This window comes from Camelus ferus, chromosome 13 (assembly GCF_009834535.1).
Source record: "Camelus ferus isolate YT-003-E chromosome 13, BCGSAC_Cfer_1.0, whole genome shotgun sequence".
NCBI classification, from domain to species: domain Eukaryota; kingdom Metazoa; phylum Chordata; class Mammalia; order Artiodactyla; family Camelidae; genus Camelus; species Camelus ferus.
The window spans coordinates 68,190,709-68,211,612 of record NC_045708.1 but is presented as its reverse complement, the minus strand read 5'-3'; the positions used below and the strand labels follow the sequence as shown (position 1 = coordinate 68,211,612).

At 40.0% G+C, this 20,904-nt stretch overlaps 1 non-coding gene across 1 annotated transcript; it reads left to right on the top strand.

The window, feature by feature from the left end:
• Positions 1–20,475: 20,475 nt before the first annotated feature.
• Positions 20,476–20,603, top strand: LOC116668353. Its single transcript, XR_004325523.1, has one exon. It is a non-coding gene; the product is annotated as a small nucleolar RNA SNORA18 (small nucleolar RNA).
• Positions 20,604–20,904: the final 301 nt, after the last annotated feature.

Here is a 20,904-nt window from a genome sequence, read left to right as displayed (position 1 = left end):
GATTCCACAGCTAGGTGTTTGGGAAATGCCTCCAAGAGTTAAGAAGCCAAGGAGAAAAGTGCAGCATGTCTGGGAAAGGCCATTCCAAGGGGCACAACAGGAGCATGGCATCCTGTCATCCAGAGTGACTGAGAGCACAGGGAAGATTAACAGATGCAGCTCTCAAGGGCCCTGGGGTGCCCTTGGCACTGACCCAACAGCAGAGGCTCCCCCCATTCTGAGCAGCTGGGTCCTTGCTGCCCGCTCCACAGTGATGTCCTTCCCCCTGCATCACTGCCTAAGTGTTTGGGGGTGGATGGGGGTTCTGAAAGGCTTTGCTCTGTCAGCAACTTGGACTCTCCCATGGGCCTTATTTAGCACATGGCACAACCAGATTCTAGTATCTCGCCCAGGGATCAAGGTGATGACCAGATCCGGATCTCCTCTTAAGTTCCCCAGTAATGTGTTCCCCAAATTTAACAGCTGACAGTTACCACTTCTTGTCCACCTGCTGTGACTCAGTGCCTTGGAGCAGCTGCTACTTTATACGTATAAGCTACTGAAACCCTCACTGCATCAAGGTAAGTATTGTGAATGCATATGCTGGATGTCCTATGACAAATTAAGTGTCTGATGTCCCACATTGTGAGAGGATTTCCCAAAGGTCAAAAGGCTGGTGAGGCCAAAAGTCAATCCATGGCTAAGTAATTGTGTCCAAGTCACTGAGTAGGATTCTCTGATCACCACATTTAGGTTTAAATTGGTTTAATGCTGTGGACTTCAACTCTGCCAATCACACCCTCTTCCCGAGCCCCCACGCAGCAGAGAGCAGAGGCATTTCTCCCTCATAATCCTCCACCCAATGGCTTCTATCCTCTGCCCATTCATCTCATACAGCTTGGTGAGGAGGATGCTGGCTGCCACTCCCACCCATCTCTACACACACACACACACTCCAGGCCTCCCCACACCCTCCAATGGAAACAAACCAAGGTTCTTTTTAGGCCAGGCCCTCAGCCCAAGTTCTGAACAGACAGGGATCATATCAAGCTCTGCCCAATTCCATACTCACCTGCTGGACATCTGTCCATCTTGTAAGAGAATAAGAAGAACTTGAGTTTGAGCAGCCTTTGAAGAGAGAGGCTAAAAGGAAAAAAATCCAACAAATCAACCCATCGCTGGTTGTTTTTCCAACTAGAAAAAAGATGGGGAACTCACTACTAAACAACCCCTCCCTGGATCTGTGGGTCTTGAGTCTCCCTTTGTGCACGTGGCCAGGCCTTCAGCAGAGCGCTGTCAACAAGCAGTGCCCACCCACTGAGGAACAGGGAGTTCGAGTCCTGCTAACAGGCCTTCCGTTCCCAGCACCCTCAGTCACACAAAGACATGCCCTTGACAGGTGACAAGAAATGGACATATTGTGCATTTAAGCAGTAACTCTAACAGCACATCAAAGAATTTCACCCTTATCTTCCCCTAGCCATGTTACTAAAAATGAAAGAGTTAACCCGAACCCAATTTGCAGGTGCTAAACTTTACTTCCCCAGGTTTCAATGAGTTGAAATGAGCCAGGCTAGTAAACCAGGACACAGCACAGTCATGGGCCCTCGGGGCCCAAGACACACTCTTCCACACTGCCTCCTACTGACTTGAAGTCAGCAGACAAGAATCCTTGCAGGCATAAGGCGGCTTCCATTTGCATCCAAGCCCCCTTGTCTCCCAAGATGGGGTCTTGACACTGGAGAAAGTCCATTTCAACCAGCCACAAGCCCAGGCTCAGGGAGAAGCAATTTCTGTGTGTCTCTGTAGAGCCAGCCTCTGCCCAGTTTCCCTCCCATCGATGGGGAGAAAGATGAGCAGGAGCAGCAGTGTAAGTGAAGGAAGAGTGGCCCGTGGTCAGCAGGAGATCAGGGAACAGCATGAACACAAGGGAGGGTGGGTTTTGGAGCTTGTACTTGAGCATTCATGTACTCACTCGCTGGGCCTCCACTGAGCATTCTCTGTGTGGTAAGCAGCAAGAATGAAGAAGACAGTCCCTACCCTCTGGGGAGGAGAAGCCAAGAACTCTGAGAGAATCCCACCGCATGAAGCTGAACTGTCTAGACAAGGAATCACAGCCACAAAGGAATTTATGTTATAGAGTTTCCTTTTCTTCAGCTCATCTGATCTGAAGCTACTTTCAACTCATGGTCTCACAATGCAAGCAGATGAAAAGAGATTCATGGGCATCTAAACATGCCCCATCCCATTTGCAAAATAACTTAATGCCCGTGGAAAGTCCATGAAGGCTCTTGGTGAAGAAGGATGGACCAGCAGCACGTAGGGGAATCGAGGGCAGTGAACCACACTGTGTGGTGCTCTGATGGTGGATCTATGTCCCTGTACATCTGTCCAACAATGTACAACACAAAGAGGGGCTTCCCAAGACCACCTGTGGACCTTGGATGATGATGATGTGTCAGTGTGGGCTCAGCGATTGCCACAGACGTACCACTCTGGAGAGGAATGGTGATAGTGGGAGAGATCATACATGTGTTGGGGCAGAGTGTATGTAGAAAATCTGATTTCTACTCAATTTTACTGTAAATCTGAGACTTCTCTTCAAAAAAAAATCTGTTCAAAAAAGAAAAAGACCCAAAACAAAAAGACCACCAGATCACAGTAGTGACAGGTGTATTAGTCCAGCCCAGCGGCTGCAGCAAAGTACTATAGACATTGTGGCTCTGAACAACAGCATTCACTTCTCACAGCTCTAGAGGCTATGAAGTCCAAAGTCAAGGTTTGGTGTCTGGTAAGTGCAGCTTCCTGATTCTTAGACGGACATCTTCTCACTGAGTCCTCATGTGGAGGAGGGGACAAGGGAGCTCACTGAGGACTCTTCTAGAAGGGCAATAATCCCATTTATAAGACTCCACCCTCATGACCTAATCACCTCTCAACCATCATGTTGGGGCTTAGCATTTCTTTTTCTTTTTTTTTTTTTTAATGGAGGTCCTGGGGATTGAACACAGGACCTTGTGTGAGGTAAGCACGCATTTACCACTGAGCTGTACCCTCCTCCCTGGAGGTTAGCATGTCAATATATGAAATGGGGGAGGAGGGACACGAACATTCAGTCTGTGGCAACAGGAATCCTGGGCATCCAACGAGCCTTCTCATCCTGAACCCTCTCTCTGCTCAGGGCCCTCTCCATGGCAGAACCCCTGCTCACCTTCTATGTGCCAAAATGAGACTCTAAACAGCTTGCCAGACATCTGGGCTTCCATGCTTATTTTCTGGGATCCAAGATTTAAAGCAGTGTCTGCTTGGAAACTCAGATTTCTTGATCTGCAAGCTTTACCTCCACACAACATTCTGACATAACAGCTCAGTGGGCTAAAAAGCAAACCATTTGGGGACTTGCCAAATTATAGAGTTCTCATTCACCAACTAGCCACTTCTTAATCTGAGCCCAGCTCTTTCTGTGAACAGTTCATTTGAAACTTAAAACAGCCCTGTGACAAGGGACAGTATCTCAGTTTTACAGATAAATCAGGTGAGGCTCAGAAAGTTTGATCCGTGTGACAAAAAACAAGTATGCACTAACAGCATAAGCAAAGGACAAAGCCAGACCAGCTACACAAAACTAGGACAGCCGGTACAAAGTGGGTGAGAAAAGTAGCAATCTGTAAGCACGAAATCTCTCAACTCGGGGAGGCAGGAGAGCTCCCAGGAAACAGGCAGGATGGGGAACATAAGTAGCATTAACTTGAAATTGGCAGACTCTTGTCTCACTTCTGGCCCCATTACTGTCCACCCACACTCCACTTGATTTGTCTGGGTTTCAGCTGACTCCATTGTTAGTATAAGAACAGAGTCAAGTTCAGTGTTTACAGAACCCTCAGAGAAGTAATACATAACCCCTTCATTTCCCAGAAACGAAATTATTTACTTTCAATGAACAAGACACTAATTGAGCATATATTATGTGCTGAACATAAAGATTCACAAAGGTGAGCAGATCTCAAGATTAACAGTAATTAGTGGGCACAGTCCCAATTACATTCACATCTGCTGAATCCCAGGCCCTGGAGGATCCCCAAGGGAATCAACTGCCCTCCGCAACCTGTTCCAGCCCTACCTATGCAACTTCACACACTACAAAGGCTAGAGGCCCAGCACTGCTGAGATCGCCCCATGCCCCACGTTGACACCAGGCCTTCTCAAATTCTCAGCCCCTTTGTGAGGTCACGCATCCCCCTTTCACAGCTCAGACTGAAATGCCGGCTACCGTGCTCAGCTCCAGCAACACTCCCTTGTCTACCATCCTCCCATTACTGAGCTGATCTACAGCAGCAATTCTCAGAGCCTGCAGATTCTTGGCAGAACCCAAGGTTCCTTCAGAGCAGTCCATGAGATCAAAAGTTTTTTCAGAATACTACTAAAATGTCCTGTTCATGGTGCTAACATTTGCACTGCTAGTGAAAAAGCAAAGGTGAATAAAACTGCTGGCACATGGTGTAAATCAAGGCAGCAGTACCAAATGATATTAGTAGCCATTATTTTTCAGCACCAAGTGTAGGCAGAGAAGGAAAATGTACTTTAAAAATTGTCTTTGATAAAGCAGTGAAAATTCACTATTAAATCCTAACCTTAAGGACACATATTTTAATACTCTGGGGGAAGAAATCAGAAACCACACAGAAAGCTCTTCTGCTGCTTATAAAGTACAATGGTAATCTCAAGAGAAAGCACGTAGGTGATTGAGTTCTGAGCTGAACCAGTGGATGTCTTCCTGAGAGGCCATTTCTACTTGAAAGAATGAATGACACACCAACTCTAGATTGGAGCATTTCATAGACATTTTCTTGAAAATGAATGAAGTGAGCCTCTCACCTCAAGGAACAACAAACAACTAACGGTATTTGCTGCCAGAGATACAATTTGAGCTCTCAAGCGAAAATCAGAATTTCAGAAATCTTGCTGCTGTGTGCATGGCATTTTTTCAATGCTTTGAGACTTTCTTCATGAGATGAATGTTGATGAAAAGGATTTTTAATATTACATAATTAAAAGTAAATATTTTCAAGATCTGTATAACCCTAAACTAATATTTTTCAAATGGTCAGTTCATCAAGTTATAAAGTCATGCTTAGGTAAAAAAACAATAAATTCAAAGTGCAAGACAGATGAATGGATTTTCATGTAGGAACACAGAAAGTTCATTGATAGGCTGTCAGTTTCAGATTTTCAGATTCTGCACTGCAACTAACTTGTAAGAAACTGACTAATTTAATGTGGTATCAAAAAGAATACAGAAAAAAGTACTAAGCACATAAATTCTTTTTCAAATGAAGTTATATTCCACCATCCCTAAGGGATATCTCTCTCTTGAACAAATAATCTTCTAAATGAGATGGTATAGGCAAACTTTCAGGGGTATTTTAAATCAAATACTTCTAGGGCTTTAGGGAAGCTATGAATGAAATGAATTATGATTTTCTTGACCTTTGGGGGTGCAAACTTCACTTTTGAAAAACAAATCCTCTTCCCATTCCAATTTACTTTTGACCATTAGAAAATAAATATTCTTTCCCTCCCTGCAGCAAGTCCTATGCAAGGTTGACCAGATGTACTAAGTGGGCCCAGTCAAATGGAAATCTCAACTTCCAGTGCCAGTGAAGATGGACTGACATGAACATAGCCTCTGACTCCTACTGATCATTAAAAATGTCTGCACATACTAAAGCAACTACTTAAAGACTCTAAAATCTAAACAGCTAGTAGCAATGAGAAATTAATCACTGTACTATGCAGCAAAAATTCTAGGAGAAATCTCCTATTTCCATTCAGAAGACCAAGAAAAGGAGCCCCAGTGTACTAGAGAGCACAAAGAAGTCCCTAATTTTCTTCTCTTTTTCTCTTCTATTTTTCCTCACTCAGCCTTGTTCTAGAGCCAACCTCAGTCTCAAGTCTGCATTGCCACAATGGCCTAAGAAAAACAGCTACACTTAGTAGTTCTAGCAATTAAAGAAATTGTATGAGTAGTTTAAAATCTTCCCCAAAAAGACAACTCCAGGCCCAGATGATTCATTGACAAATTTTACCAAACTGTCATGGACTCCATTTTGTCTCCCATCACTACCCTGCAGATTCCAATGGTAAAGCCCTGAAACCCAGACCTCAGAATGTGACTGTGTTTGGAGATAGGGCCTTTAAGCAATCATGATAAAAAGACACTGTAAGATTGGATCATAACCCAACCTGATTGGAGTCCTTATAAGGAAAACTTGTAGGACAAATGGAGAGATGGTAAGGATGTCATGCACCGAGGAATGATCATGTGAAGAGGCAGCAACAGGGTGGCCTTTTGCAAGCCAAGCAGAGGCCACTAAGAGGAACCAACCCTGCTGGCAATTTGATCTCGAATTGCTGGCCTCCAGAACTGTGACACGATAAATTTCAGTTGGTTAAGCTACCTATTAGGTGGTATTTTTCTATCCATAGAAGACTAGTACACAACCATTTAATGGGAAAAGTAAATACAATTCTACAAAACCTCATCATTAGAGGAAGAAATAACACTTTCCAACTCATTTTGTGAGACCAGTGTTACCGTGATGCCCTGTTATTCATCACAAGAAAGCTATGAATCATCATTCCTTATGAGCAGAAGTGTAAAAACTCCTCAAGTACCAGCAATTTAAGTTCATCAATACATTAGAAATTATGATTTATTCTGAAAATATTTGGGATGCTCAGCGTTTGACCATCAATATAGTTTGCTTTATTACAAATTGAATCAAAGTGCCAAGAGAATCTCATGACATTCAATTTCAATTCAGTTAAAATTCTTACCAAACTAAGAATAGATTCCTTAACCTGATAAAAGGCATGAACACAAAAACCAAAAATAACATTTTTAAAATGGGCTGTCCACTCTCATCACTCCTCCATGAGAACTCAGACAGGAAGTCCTGGCCAATGCAATAAGAAAAAAGACATATAGATATGAAAGGGAGAAATAAAACTCTCCCTCTTCATTAAGAACGTAACATTTTACATTAAAAAAAAATGCCATGAGTTTGGCAAGATTGTGGGCTACAAGGTGAATATGAAAAAAAAACCAAATGTATTTCCATAGCCAAGAAATCACTAATTAGAATAAAAGAATTAAAAAATATTACCGCTGATTATTGCAACCCAAAAATGAAATAATGAAGTATAATTCTAACAAAATGTGTGCAGTATCTGTAAGCTGAAAATGTAAATATAAAAAGAGTACCAAACTGGGGTCATACAGCTGAAAAATACAGTAACTGAACTGAAACATTCAATAGAACAGTTCAACAGCTTCCCAGATCAAATGGAAGAAGGGATTGTCAACAACAACAAAAATAATCACCTAAAAAATAAAGTATCAACAAACTTGAAGACAGATCAGTGGAAATCACCTAATCAGAAGGGACAAAAAAAGAAAAAAAAGATGAATAAAAGTGAAGATACCTTAAGAGATCTATGGGGAACAATCAAACTTAACACCTAAATGAAGAAGAAAAGAGAGAAGGCTTAAATAAATACAGATATGAAAGATACATTACAATAGACACCTCAGAAGTAAAAAGGACCATAAGAAAATAGTTGTAAACAATTGTGTGAACAAATTGGATAACCTAGAAGAAATAGAGAAATTCTGAGGAACATACAAACTGTCAAGATTGAATAAAGAAGAAACAGAAAAAAATCAACACATCGATAACAATAAGGAGATTCAAATAGTAATCAAAAAACTTCCAAAGGCACAAAGACTAGGACTAAATGCACTCGAAGCTGAATTCTACCAACATTCAAAGAAGACTATCAATGACATCACTTATATATGTAATCTAAAAAAAAACCAGAAAAATGAACTTATTTGCAAAGCAGAAACAGACTCATAGATATGAAAAACAAACTTAAGGTTACCAGAGGGGTAAGAGGGTAGGAAAGGATAAACTGGGAGTTTGAGGTTTACAGATATTAATATATACAAAATTGATAAACAAGTTCATACTGTATAGCACAGGGAACTATATTAAATATCTAGTAGTAATTTATGGTAAAATATTCTATGAGAACCAATTTATGCATGTTCACTTATGACTGAAGCACTATGCTGTACACCAGAAACTGACACAACATTGTAAACTGACTATACTTCAAGAAATATATATGTATGTATATATATATATATAAAATTTTAAAAATTTGAAAAAAATACCAATTTTTCTTATACTCTTAACCAAAAAATAGAAGTAGTGGTAATACTTTTACAATCAACATATGACAATAGTCTCTCTGATATCAAAATTAGACAAAGACACTGCAAGACTATAAAACTATAGGCCAGTATCTCTAGTGAACACAGATGCAAAAATACTCAAAAAAATACTAGCACACTGAACTCAACAACATATTTAAAAGATTATATAACATGACTCAATGGTATTTATCCCTAGGGGAAGATTATTTTAACATACACAAATCAATGTGATACAGGACATTAACAAAATGAAAGATTTTAACCACATAATCATCTCAATTTGCAGAAAAATCACTTGACAAAGTTTAATATTCATTCATAATGAGAACTGAACAAAATAGATACTAAAAAAGTTTCCTTAACACAATAAAGGCCATTTATGAAAAGCTCATGTCTAAAATCATAATCAATGGGAAAAACTGAAAGATTTTCCCACTCTTGCCAATTCTAGTAAATATAATACTGAAAGTACCAACAAGAAAAAGATATAAAAGGCATCTAAACTGAAACAAAGGAAGTAAAATTATCTATTTGCAGACGTCAAGATTCTGTATATAGAAAGCCCTAAAGACTCCACACCAAAAATGTAGAATACATAAATCCAATAATGTTGTAGGATAGAAAAAGTCAGCATACCAAAAATAATCAATTGTATTTTTTAAACACCAATAACAAACTCTCTGAAAAAAATTAAAGAGAACATTACCATCTATAATGGCACCAAAAAGAACAAAATGCCTGGGAATAAATTAAACCATGGAGGTGAGAGATCTATGCATGGAATACTTTAAAACATCAATGAGAGAAAGACAAAAATAAGCAGAGAGATATCCAATGTTCATGGATTGGGAGAATTAATATTGTTAAAATTTCCATACTCCCAAAACCATCTAGAGATTTAAAGCAATCACTATCAAACTTTTCACAGAAGTGGAAAACCATTTCTAAAATTTGTGTGGAACTACAAAAATTCCTGAATAGCCAAAGCAATCCTGAAAAAAGAACATAGCTGTGGCATCATACGTCCTGGTTTCTAGTTATGTTACAAAGCTATAGTAATTAAAACAGTATGGTACAGCCAGGAAAAAAATAGAACTGAGAGCCCAGCACATATCTGGAGGGAAATATAATTTGAAAAGACACGTGTACACCAATTATCAGAGCAGCACTATTAACAATAGCCAAGAAATGGGAAAAAAAATCCCCAAGTACCCATCAATTAATGACTGGTTAAAGAAAATGTGATATATATTTATACACACATACACACACACACACAATTAAATACTACACAGCCATAAAAAAGACTATAATAATACCATTTGCGGCAACATGGATGGACCAGGGGATTGTTGTTCTAAGTGAAGGAAGTCAGAAACAGAAAGAAAAATGCCTATAATATCACTTATATGTGGAATCTTAAAAAAGGACACAAATGCACTTACCTACAAAACAGACTCGCAGATACAGAGAACAAACATGGCTACCAGGGGGTAAAGAGGGCAGGTAGGGATCAATTGGGAATTCAAATTTGCACCTCTTGGGGAGTGATGGAAATGTTAACTGCCATGTGGTGGTGGTTTCATCTATCAAAATTCATCAAACTGTATATATGAAAGATGTGTACTTTACTGTATAGGAATCATACCATAATAAAAGTGTTTTTTAAAAAGCCCAGAAATAAACTACAAATTTACAGTCAACTGATCTTCAGTAAAGATGCCGAGAACACTCAATAACAGTTCCTTTAATAAACTGTATTGGGAAAACTGGATTCACATGCAAACAAATGAAATTGGATGCTTACCTCACACCATATACAAAAATTAACTCAAAACAGACTTAAATGTAAGACCTGAAACTATAAAACTACTAGAAAACAAAAAGAAAGGGGAAAAGCTTCTTGACACTGGTGTGGGCAACAATTTTCTAAATATGAACCCAAAAGCACAGGCAATGAAAGCAAAAATTGATACATGAGATTGCATACATGAGATTCCTGTGAGCAAAGGAAACAATAAATTGAAAGGCAACGTTTGAATTTTCCCCTAATCATCTATTTGGTTCAAAATATATAAGGAACCCATACAAGTAATTAGCAAAACAACAAACAAATTTATTTGAAATTGTGCAAAGAACCTGAATAGACATTTCTCCAAAGAAGACATATAGATGGCCAACTAATCATCAGGGAAATGCAAGCCAAAACCACAATGGGATGGCACCTCATGCCTGTTAGGGTGGCCATTCCCTAAAAAATGAAAGATAAAAAGTGCTAGCATAGATATGGAGAAAAGGGAACCTTTGTACACTGTTGGTGGGAATGTAAATTGGTACAGGCATTATGGACAACAGTCCACATGAGGCTCTTCAAAAAATTAAAAATAAAACTACCATAATATCCAGAAAACTCTCCTCTGAGTATATACACAAAGGAACCAAAATCAGTAGCTTGAAGACATGTATGTGCTTCCATGTTCACTGCATAATTATTTACATTAGCCAAGACATGGAAACAACCTAAGTGTCCATCAGCAAATGAATGGATAAAGAAAAATGTGGGAAGAAAAATGCACAATGAGATAGCACCACACATCTATTAGAATGTCCACAATTCAGCTGACAATTCCAAGCACTGATGAGAGTGCAAACAACTGGAAATCTCATCAGTGCTAATGTGAATGCAAAGGGGTACAGCTACCCTGGAAAACAGTTTTGCATTCTCTTATAAAGTTACATATTGCACTTAACTTACAATCTGGCAAACCATTTGAGGTAGTTACCCAAGAGAAATAAAATTTTATGTCCACACAAAAACTTGTGTATCTCTATTTAGGGCAGCTCCAGTAGCCTGGAAACAAATTGGAAACAAACTGGAAACAAACTAAGTATCTTCAACTGCTGAGTGGATAAATAAAACTGGTGTCTCCCCCTGGTGGAATACTTCTAAGCAATTAAAAAAAAAAAAAGTGAGCCATTGATACACACAACACAGACAAACCTCCAGTGCATACTGCTACGTAAAGGAAGCAAAACTAAAAAAAATTGCTGCACAGTGTGCGATTCTACACTTACGACATTCTGGAAAACACAAGACTAGCTGGAGAACAAATCTGCGGTTCCCAGAGGTTGACGCTGGGGAAAGGTCTGACTATAAAGGGCAGCAGAGGAGAAGGTTTGGGAGATTATGGAAATTTTCTATGTTGTGGATGTAGTTGTGGTTACACAACCATGTACATTTGTCAAAACTTATAACTGTACATGAAAAAGAATGAAGCTTACTGTGCGGGCATTTTAAATACTAACTTAGAAAATAGAAATAGAGAGGGAGAGAGGAGGCCTTTGCTTAGTAAGAGCTCAGAGCTCTCTGGATGAGAGGGAATTCATTTAACAAAGGTGTAAGACACCATAAATACACACCAAGTGCACAACAGTGAATAAAATGCATAGTCCTGCCCTCAAGCAGTTTAGTCCACTTGGGAAGACAGCGACCAAGATGGTTTGAACAGGATGCCTGCCATCTTCAAATAAAATGAGAAACTCTGTCAACCATTCTGCCCCCTTGACTTGCATTCTGTATTCAGCCCTCCCCAACCAAACGTCCTAATAGAGTGGCCCACCCCCGCTATCTCCAGCCCCTCATGTTCCACTCTCTCCTCACAATTCCCCAACCCAGATGCTACTCCCTCACTCGATGGAACGGTCCTCATCTGTGCCACAAAGTTGACTGCTTACTTGTTAGTCCCCATCTTACTTGACTTCCAGCAGCTTCTGGTTCTGTAGATGACCCATCCTTCTGGAGACACTCTGTGCCCATGACTCTCCCGCTTTCCTAGTCTCCCTCTGAAGGCTCCTTCTCCACCAGTGTTAGCGCTCTGGAAGACTTTGTCCTACCCTAGTGCTTCTGCTCTTACTCTGTTCCATCTCCCTTGGAAAGCTCCCCATATCCAGTTTCAACTGACAACTAGTAATCGGTCAGTTCCCAAGATGTATCTTCTGCTCAGAGCACTTCTCAAAGCTCCAAAGTTATAATTTCTAACCACCTATTCCAGATCTCACATGGATGGCTCAAAGACACCTCAGCTCAGTATTTCCACCACTAGACCCATGTATTTCCCTACCAAATATGTCCTATTCCCATTTATCAGTTTGGTCCTGGATCATAGGCAGCCAGGAATACAGGCATTATCTTTGACCCTCTTATCTCCTTTGCCACCCAAATCCAAATCATCATTAATGTCTATTGATGTTATTTCCTAAATATCTTTCAAGTTTGCCTATATCACTCCATCCCCACAGCCTACACCCTAATCCAACATCTACCTGGGGCTTTCTAAAAACTCTACCTGTTACCACCATATCACCTAGATCTCCTCCAATACAATTTCCTATTCATCAGGGTTTTGTTTTTTTTTCAAAATGTGAATTTGACCCCATCACCCCTTGCTTTCAAAACATCAGAGGTTTCCCATTACTGCTAGAACAAAGTTCTGTGCTCACCGGGATCTATCCATCCCTGCGTGGCCTGGCTGTTGACTCATTCTGGTGTTCTTGACTCATTCTTCTCACTGACTCCCTTTCCTCCAGCCACAGGGATTTTTTAAAATTTGCTCAAAGGAATCATGTACCCTGCTACCACAGGGCCTCTGCATAGATTCTTCTTCTATGGATTGCTGTCATTTCCCTGTTACCCCAACACTAACTAGGGTACATCCCCATCCATCAGATTTCACCTCCAGTATCAATTCAAGAGAAAAGGCTTTCTTGACCCCTAAGTCTGGGTCAGACTGCCTGGTTAGTTCCTTTATTTTCCTCAGATAATTTATTTCTATTAAAAATTATCAAGTCATTCACGTGGTCTTTGGATTATGTCAACCACCAACACAAGGACTGTAAAATTTTTGAAATTAGGGACTCTATATTTTACTCAATACTGAAACTCTAGTATCTAACACACTAGCTACTTCACAGTAGGTGCTCAATAAATATCTGCTAATGACTGGACTCAACAAGCCCACAGATTGTAGTATAATGTTATGCATATCTGTACACTTTGTAACAGCAATGGACTGGACACAACCTAACTGCCTATCAGCAGAAGACTTGATTAAATATATTATGAGATGTCCATCCAATAGAATACTATGCAATCATTTAAAGCAACTTATATACATTGATACGGAAAGAATTTCAAGATTCACTTGGGAATAAGGCAGGCTGGGCAGAGTAAAGTGTGTGTCATGAAGTGCCACTCTTCAAAAATGACAGTAATTGACAGTAATCATGTTTGAATTACAAGTTGAATGAAAATACTTATTGCATGTTTACAAGAGACTTAACGATGGTTATTTGTTTGGTTGTTTGTAGAGTAGTTGGGTGGATGGGTGTTAGCGGTGGAAGAGAAAACTCTGCTATCATTTTATACTTGTAGATTTGGGAACCCTTGTGGATGTGTTATCTGTTTATAATTAGGTAAATGAATATTTAAAGAAATGCTCCTTTGCAGGATCCCAATCAATTCTGTTGAATGAATTACAACATCATGATAGATTCTCCATCATCTTTTCCCACCTCCAACACATATCGTGTCACCACTGCTGCCCCCAATCTGCCATTACTCTGGGAAGAGGTAGGGTGCTTTTTAAAAGTGACATATTTTTTATGTTTCAAAGCAAACTTTCTGATTATCAATATACAATCATAAACGTTTATAAATGCAAAGTGCTTTGAGACATCAGCTCCAATTAGATCCTTACAAGAACCTGTGACAGTTTATGTTTTTAGCCCTAGTTTAGAGAAAAATTAAGTTGAAATCAGTTAAAGGCCTTGCCCACAATCACTCCTCTGGAAATGACAGGGCCAATCTAAAGAGAAAAAAAATGAAGGCAACAGGACTTTCACAGATTTTATTTCCATCCTCTGACATTCCAGGACAGATTGATGTAAGTGTGGGTCAGTCTGAGTTTTGGTTATGGGGGAAAACCTTGGCAGAGGGAGGGAAATAACCAACTTCTATTTTGACTGTTGCACTCACTCAGCAGGGAAGGAAAGAGAAAGGAAATTGTTCCTGGCTGGTGTGAAAAGATCTTGCCAGGAATGGAATGGATACTTCAATGTGCCAAAGACATCCCTGAGGTCCCACTAATACCAGGATGCTGAACCAGAGACATGCTGAACACTAGGTGATGCTGCTGACTTCTTGTCAACTTTTGAAAGCAAAATTGTTTCTACTGACTGAGGTGTGGCTGGGACATTTGAGGATGAAACTGGAGAATGGGAGGGTTTGTCTCCTGAGGACAGAGTTGCAAATCACCTTGAGTGTGCATCACAAAAATTTTCCATGTAGAAGGTTTTCCTCTGATTCCATATCTTACCCTCTGGATCGACTCTATTGTCCCAGATTCATGTGATGCTACCAATAAAAAGAATGAAATGCACCCTTCAAAACTACTGCCTGAAGCCCCAGTGGAAGCTGACTGGGGGCTTAGAACAGGAGCAGAAACAGTGGAAAGGGCATCTTGTAAATGATCTTTCAGGATTTCTCATCATCTCAATATGGTATGTAATACAAGAAAGCTGTGTAACTTGCAACATCCAAGGCCATTCATAATTGTCTCAAACATGTGTTCTGATTACCAGAAATCTACCTCTACCCTTGGCCAAGTAAGAGGGGGACTTGGAAAACTCCTCTGGTCCCTCCTGACTGAGGACCCATTACCACAGGAAGAGCATGACTGTTTCTGATGCAACATGACATATTTATCCCAGGCAGGAGAGGAAATTGGCCGCTCAAACTTGACACAGGAAAGGCTGAGAATTCTTGGCTTTATTTTTCTTGAAGACATGAATACGTAATTGTCCATAAACCTTCATCCAACACTGAAAGCTTAATATCACAACTACTTTCACTACTCCAGAAGTTGTAACAATGTCTCCAAAAGTATCACAAAATGTAAAAGCTAAAATTTACCAGAAAGCCAACCTAGTTTTATTCTCACCCTAAATTCTCAAAGTAGCAAACTTCACTTGGCTCTGATGTGGCGCCCTCCCAAGTGGGCAGGAGATAAAGATGGAAGGAGCAAGGGTGTTGAAATGTACAGGGTACATCAGCTCCAACACCTATATTTGGCTCCACAGCCACTCAACCATCCGGGAAAATTCATTTTCTTCCTGCAAAGCTCTTACAGTAATGCAGCACACCCACCCTCTGTCACCTAAGAGAACTGGGTGATGAAAGGGAAAAGGAATTCTCCCCAAGATCAACATCTGACTACCAGAAATAGGACAGCCTTTGCACTGAAATAATTATCCATGGCCCTATTCTGTTTTCTTCTAATGATGGAAAATCTAATTCCCAGGAAATACTAACAGCTTCATTATGTGACCACAGAGCTACTCAGTTATGTAGGTAAGGAGTTTGGAGACTGACGTATAAACTATTTTTGACACAACATCTGATCCCTTGATATAAATCTATTGCTACCAAGTGTAAGCAAAACTCTCACCAACTGGAGAATCAAAGCACCAAGATGAAAAAGCTTTTATATGGAATGTGCTCATGTCTGACTCAGGCTGGGGATACTTATGTTCACATTTGATCGGTCCTGTTCAACATGGAGTGGGGGCTGGTACAGACTAAAAGGGTGGAAAAAAAATCTGGTGTTTGGAACCATGTTGGGAGCAAAATATAGGAGAAGTGCTCAGAAAATTCTGGCAAACCATGGAGGGTTACTCAGCAGAGTCTAGATCGCTGTCAGTAGGGTAGGCCTATGGGAGGGACCCTTGATAATGCAATGACCTGGCCTGAGGTGTCATAAATTCCTGCAGGGCCTGGCTCTGATCTGAGGGAGACTACACCATCATCTCCTCCACAGCAGAACTCAGGTCACACTCAGCCCTGATTCCAGTCTCTGGCCTCCCCAAGTGTGTCCTCCCAGGCAGCTGGTGGCTCCACATTTGCAGCCCCCTTAGTCACATTGAGCCATTGTCTGCGCCAGCCTCCCAGGGAGAGCTGACTGCTGCACATCCCCTCGGCTCCAACATCTTACATCTGTCTCTTGTCCAACCTGACTCCCCAGATTCCAAACTCTGGTGTCTCCTTACCTAAAAGACCACATGGTCCTCCCTATTTTCTCAGAACACCAATGACACCTCTTGCAGGCTGGTCTACTGAAGCATCTTGGCCCAAATCCTGGTCCTCCTCCATTGTATCCTATTGCTTCCAAAAACCTAAGAGTGTTTCCAAGAAATGCTAACCCATCATGTTCTGATCATGGACCCCAGAGCCACACCATATGGGGGGGCCATAGGGAAGTTATTTAATCTTCTGGTGCCTCAGTTTACTGATCTGTAAAATGGAAATAGTAACAGTACGCCTACCTCGAAGTGTTTTGTGAGAATCAAATGCAAAATTTGTAAAACATTTAAGTGGTGTTAGTTATTATCATTATTACATAGAATTTAATTGAGAACAAATAAGTCTCTACATAATGAGGGGAACTGGGAGAAAAGCTCACATTAAAATACTGTCTTTACTAAGCTTTCTACTTCTTAACTATGGAAAAGTTAGCAATACCTCTAACAGCTTGCCTCTAGTGACTAACTCATTCACTGAAAAAAGAAAAGTCAAAAAGCTTAGATGTTTAGAAAGTGTTGATTTGATTTATAGATTTTACTGAACAAGCATTATCCTATCATTTTGCATGAACCGTTCTGAGCCTCATGAGTTTGACAGACAGCAAGTATCCCAGACTTTGCAAACTGATCATTTCGGTCACACAGAGATCTTGCTGGAGGTCACCTCATGGAAGTGCAAAACAGAGATGGGAATTTAGGTGGATGGATTTGGGGATATTTGAGGAAATCAAGTTAACAATAATAATAACAATAATAATAACAACAACAACAACAACATTATTATTATTATTAGCCTCATACTAGAACATGGACACTGGGTCCAGAGAGTGAGTTCAAATCCCAGCCCCGTCACCACTGGCTGTGTGACCCTAGCAAGTTAGTTAACTTCTCTATGTCTCATCTGTAACAACAGGAGGACAGTAACTCTGACTGTGACCAGGAAATGAGATATTTTATGTAAGATGCTTAGGACACAACCTGCCACATAGTAAGCACTCAAGTGATGTTAACTGTTGTTATTAGCACATTGTAGACACAGAGCATCTGTCATCTGCAAACAGCACCAGCCTCTTCAGAAGGCAGGGCAGAGGGGTCACCAGTGTGGCATTTCTAAGAGGCCAGCAGGACTTCCCCATAAACTTGCTTCTCCTAAGCCCCATCTTCTTGACATGTGAAATGCACCATGTGTGTTTATGTGAAGACTTTCTCCACTGTACAGAGACTTCCTTGTGAGGAAAGGTTTGACTTCCTTCACCTCCTGAGCACTGGAACTGACCCTGGGCCTCAGAGATACTTCAAAAATGTGGAATGAATCAGTGAGCACTCATTCCCCTAGATTTTAAGTGGCTTTAAATGTCAGATCCCTTATGAAAATACAAATCCCTTAATGAACTGAACTCCTCAGCAAACATCTTGTTGACCATTAGTGAGCACTGAGCTGTGGGAGGACAGTGACAGGGTCCCACTGCTTGCACTTCGAGCACATTTCAACACCATCTAGCCCCAAAATCACAGAGCAAAGGCAAAATTTGTCCATTCTGATGGAAAAACAAAAAAATCTAATCTCAATGAGATCATAGTAAGATGTTTTCATTTACCTGGCTAATAACTAAAAAATAGAAGTTCACATTGCAAGGAATTCCTTTTTGTATTTCATAGGTTTTAGTAAAGAAAAGCTCCATTTCTGGAGATTGGTGTATAGAACTTTTATAATATTTCCATCTGTAAAGAATTCCCATAGCAATCACGCTGTGGGGAATACCAAAAGTTATGAATACAGGGTCAGAAATATTAGTTGAGTCTTTTCAGAAAAAGATACAATGCATGAATGATTAGTCAGAGTGTCTAAAGTTAACACTGTCTTTTGTGACTACCATGAACATGTAAGGCTATCAACACAGAGGAACAGGAAACTCTGACACAGAAATATATCTCAAGGTTCTCTGGAGATAAACTGCAATATACCAAGTGGCTTTAGGAAGTACTAGATGTAAAACATGTTTCATTAATATACAAACATATTATTTATTAAATTACCTTTTTTTTATTGAGTTATAGTCAGTTTACAATGGTGTGCCAATTTCTGGCATACAGCTCAATTTTTCAGTCCTATATGAGTATATATATACATATATTCATTTATTTTCATATTCAATTTCACTCTGAGTTACTACAAGATCTTGAATATATTTCCCTGTGCTCTACAGTATAAGCTTGGTTATCTCTTCTATATACACCATCAGTATCTACAAATCTCAAACTCCCCATCTGTCCCTTTCCATCTCCCACTCCCCCTGGCAGCCACAAGTTTGCATTCTATGTCTGTGAGCCTATTTCTGTTTTGTATTTAAGTTCATTAGTCTTCTTTTCTTTTTTTAAATTATCTTTTAATAACTATCAGAAACAGGTCACCAAATCCACAAAGAGTCAATACACCCCTTATTCATAAATATTTAGAGCTTATAAGTGGGATCATTTCATTCAGGTCAGTCATCTCATCATTCAAAGGTCATAAATATCTTCTATATGGAGAGACTAAGCTGAAGGAAACACTGGGAAGAACTTTTCTTCATTCTAAAAGAAAATTTCATGCTCAAACCGGCAAGGACCACTTGGAACAACTAAAAATAATCCTGAAAAAATTTATACACACACACAGAGACACATAAACATACATAAATACATATGAAAAGTTTTCAGACAGTGGACATCAGGAAGCACTGGAATGTGACCCTTGAGTGATGAGAAACAAATGAGAATGAGCTTGACCACTGCCCTGACTCACTGCTTGGAGGGCATTCCCAGCCCCTGCACAGGAAGGGAGAACCCAGAGGGAGCCTGGTGGTCTCCCTTAATTGAGGAGGGGGCTTTGTGAGTCTGTGGAGTCCAAGTCACCTAGAACTCACAGAACAAAGTCCTGCAGAGAAGATGGTGTTACAGAGAAAATGTTCCAAAACTCTGCAAAAGTTCCTCCTTGAGTCTTCAACACAGTTCTAATCACTGCATATGAATGAAGAAATTACTGAAAAATAAAGAAAGAACCACCAAAAGGAGCAAAGGGAACAATTTCTGGAGCTCATGCAGAGCCAGAAATGCTCCCCCTCACCACAGTACAAAACCTCAATCCCCAGCACACTATATAAAGCACTAAGGAGGTTATTGCCTCAGGAGGGGAGCAAAATGAGCCCTAAAGTGAAGGTCTCTCTGGTCTAGCGCTAACAGAGCTTAAAAGAAAGCTTCAAAAATATCAAACTGTCTCCAAATGAGTTAACTGCATCCCAGAACAAAGCTTAGGGATATTGAGAAGAACATAAAAATAGCTGGCACCCAATAAAGTAAAATTCATATTGTTTGACATCTAATAAAAATTACCAAGAATGCAAAGAAAGAAAAAAAATAGCATGCATAATGTGGACTGAAAAATTGTGTCTCCCCAAAATTCATATGTTAATGTCTTAACTTCCACTGTGATAGTATTTGGTCCTTTGGGGAGGTATTTAGTATTAAAAGAGGTCTAAAGGTAAGGCCCTAATCTGATGCACCTGGAATCTTTGTCAAAGGACTAGTGTGCTCGCTCACTCTCTGTCTCTCTCTCCCCATCTCCCCTCTCTGTCTTGCCCCAGATGCACAGACTGTGGAAAGGATATGTGAAACAAAATTCTACCAGAGCTTTAACCTGGACTTATAGCATCCAAAACTGAAAAAATAAAATTATTTCTTTTAAGCCACCCAGTCAGCATTATTTTATTAGGGTTGTTATGGCTAACTAAGATACCCATAAGAAGAAGAAAGATCAATCATTAGAAACAGAATGAAAAACAAACTTATGGTTGTTTGGGAGGAAGGGGGTGGGGAGGGATAAATTGGGAGTTCAAGATTTGCATATACTAACTACTCTATATAAAGTAAACAACAGGTGTTTACTGTATAGCAGAGGGAACTATATTCAATGTCTTGCAAGGGCCTATGATGGTAGAAAATATGAAAATGAATATATGTGTGTATATGGATGGCTGGTATATTATGCTGTACAGCAGACATTAATGCAACATTGTAAAATGAATATATTTCAATTAAAAAAAGAGAATCACCTGATGGGGCTTTTTCTGTAGACCTACATCATTGGAAACGCCTCACAGAGTAACTGTGGTTTCCTTTCCTCAGAGAACTGCGTGTTAGATCTGTGGGAAAGAGCTACAAGACAGAGCTGCTAAATAAACTATGAAAATACCTTAAAAAACCCTTTTGTATCTTAGGTATTATCATATCTCAACAATCAGTGCTGTTCCAGACTGTGATCTGTGTGATTTGAACTTAATTCATGATTAGAAAGTGTTGAAAACTCAGAACCAGGAAGATCCATCTTCCCTGACCCCAAATATGTAATAATCCTAAAGTAACCTGCTTGAGGAAACTGGATCCCAAAGGTTACAAGTGAGGAGATTTAGAAGTGTGTCCGTGTTCTACTAGAGGTCAAAGAAGCTCAACTAAAAGAATTATGGACTGAA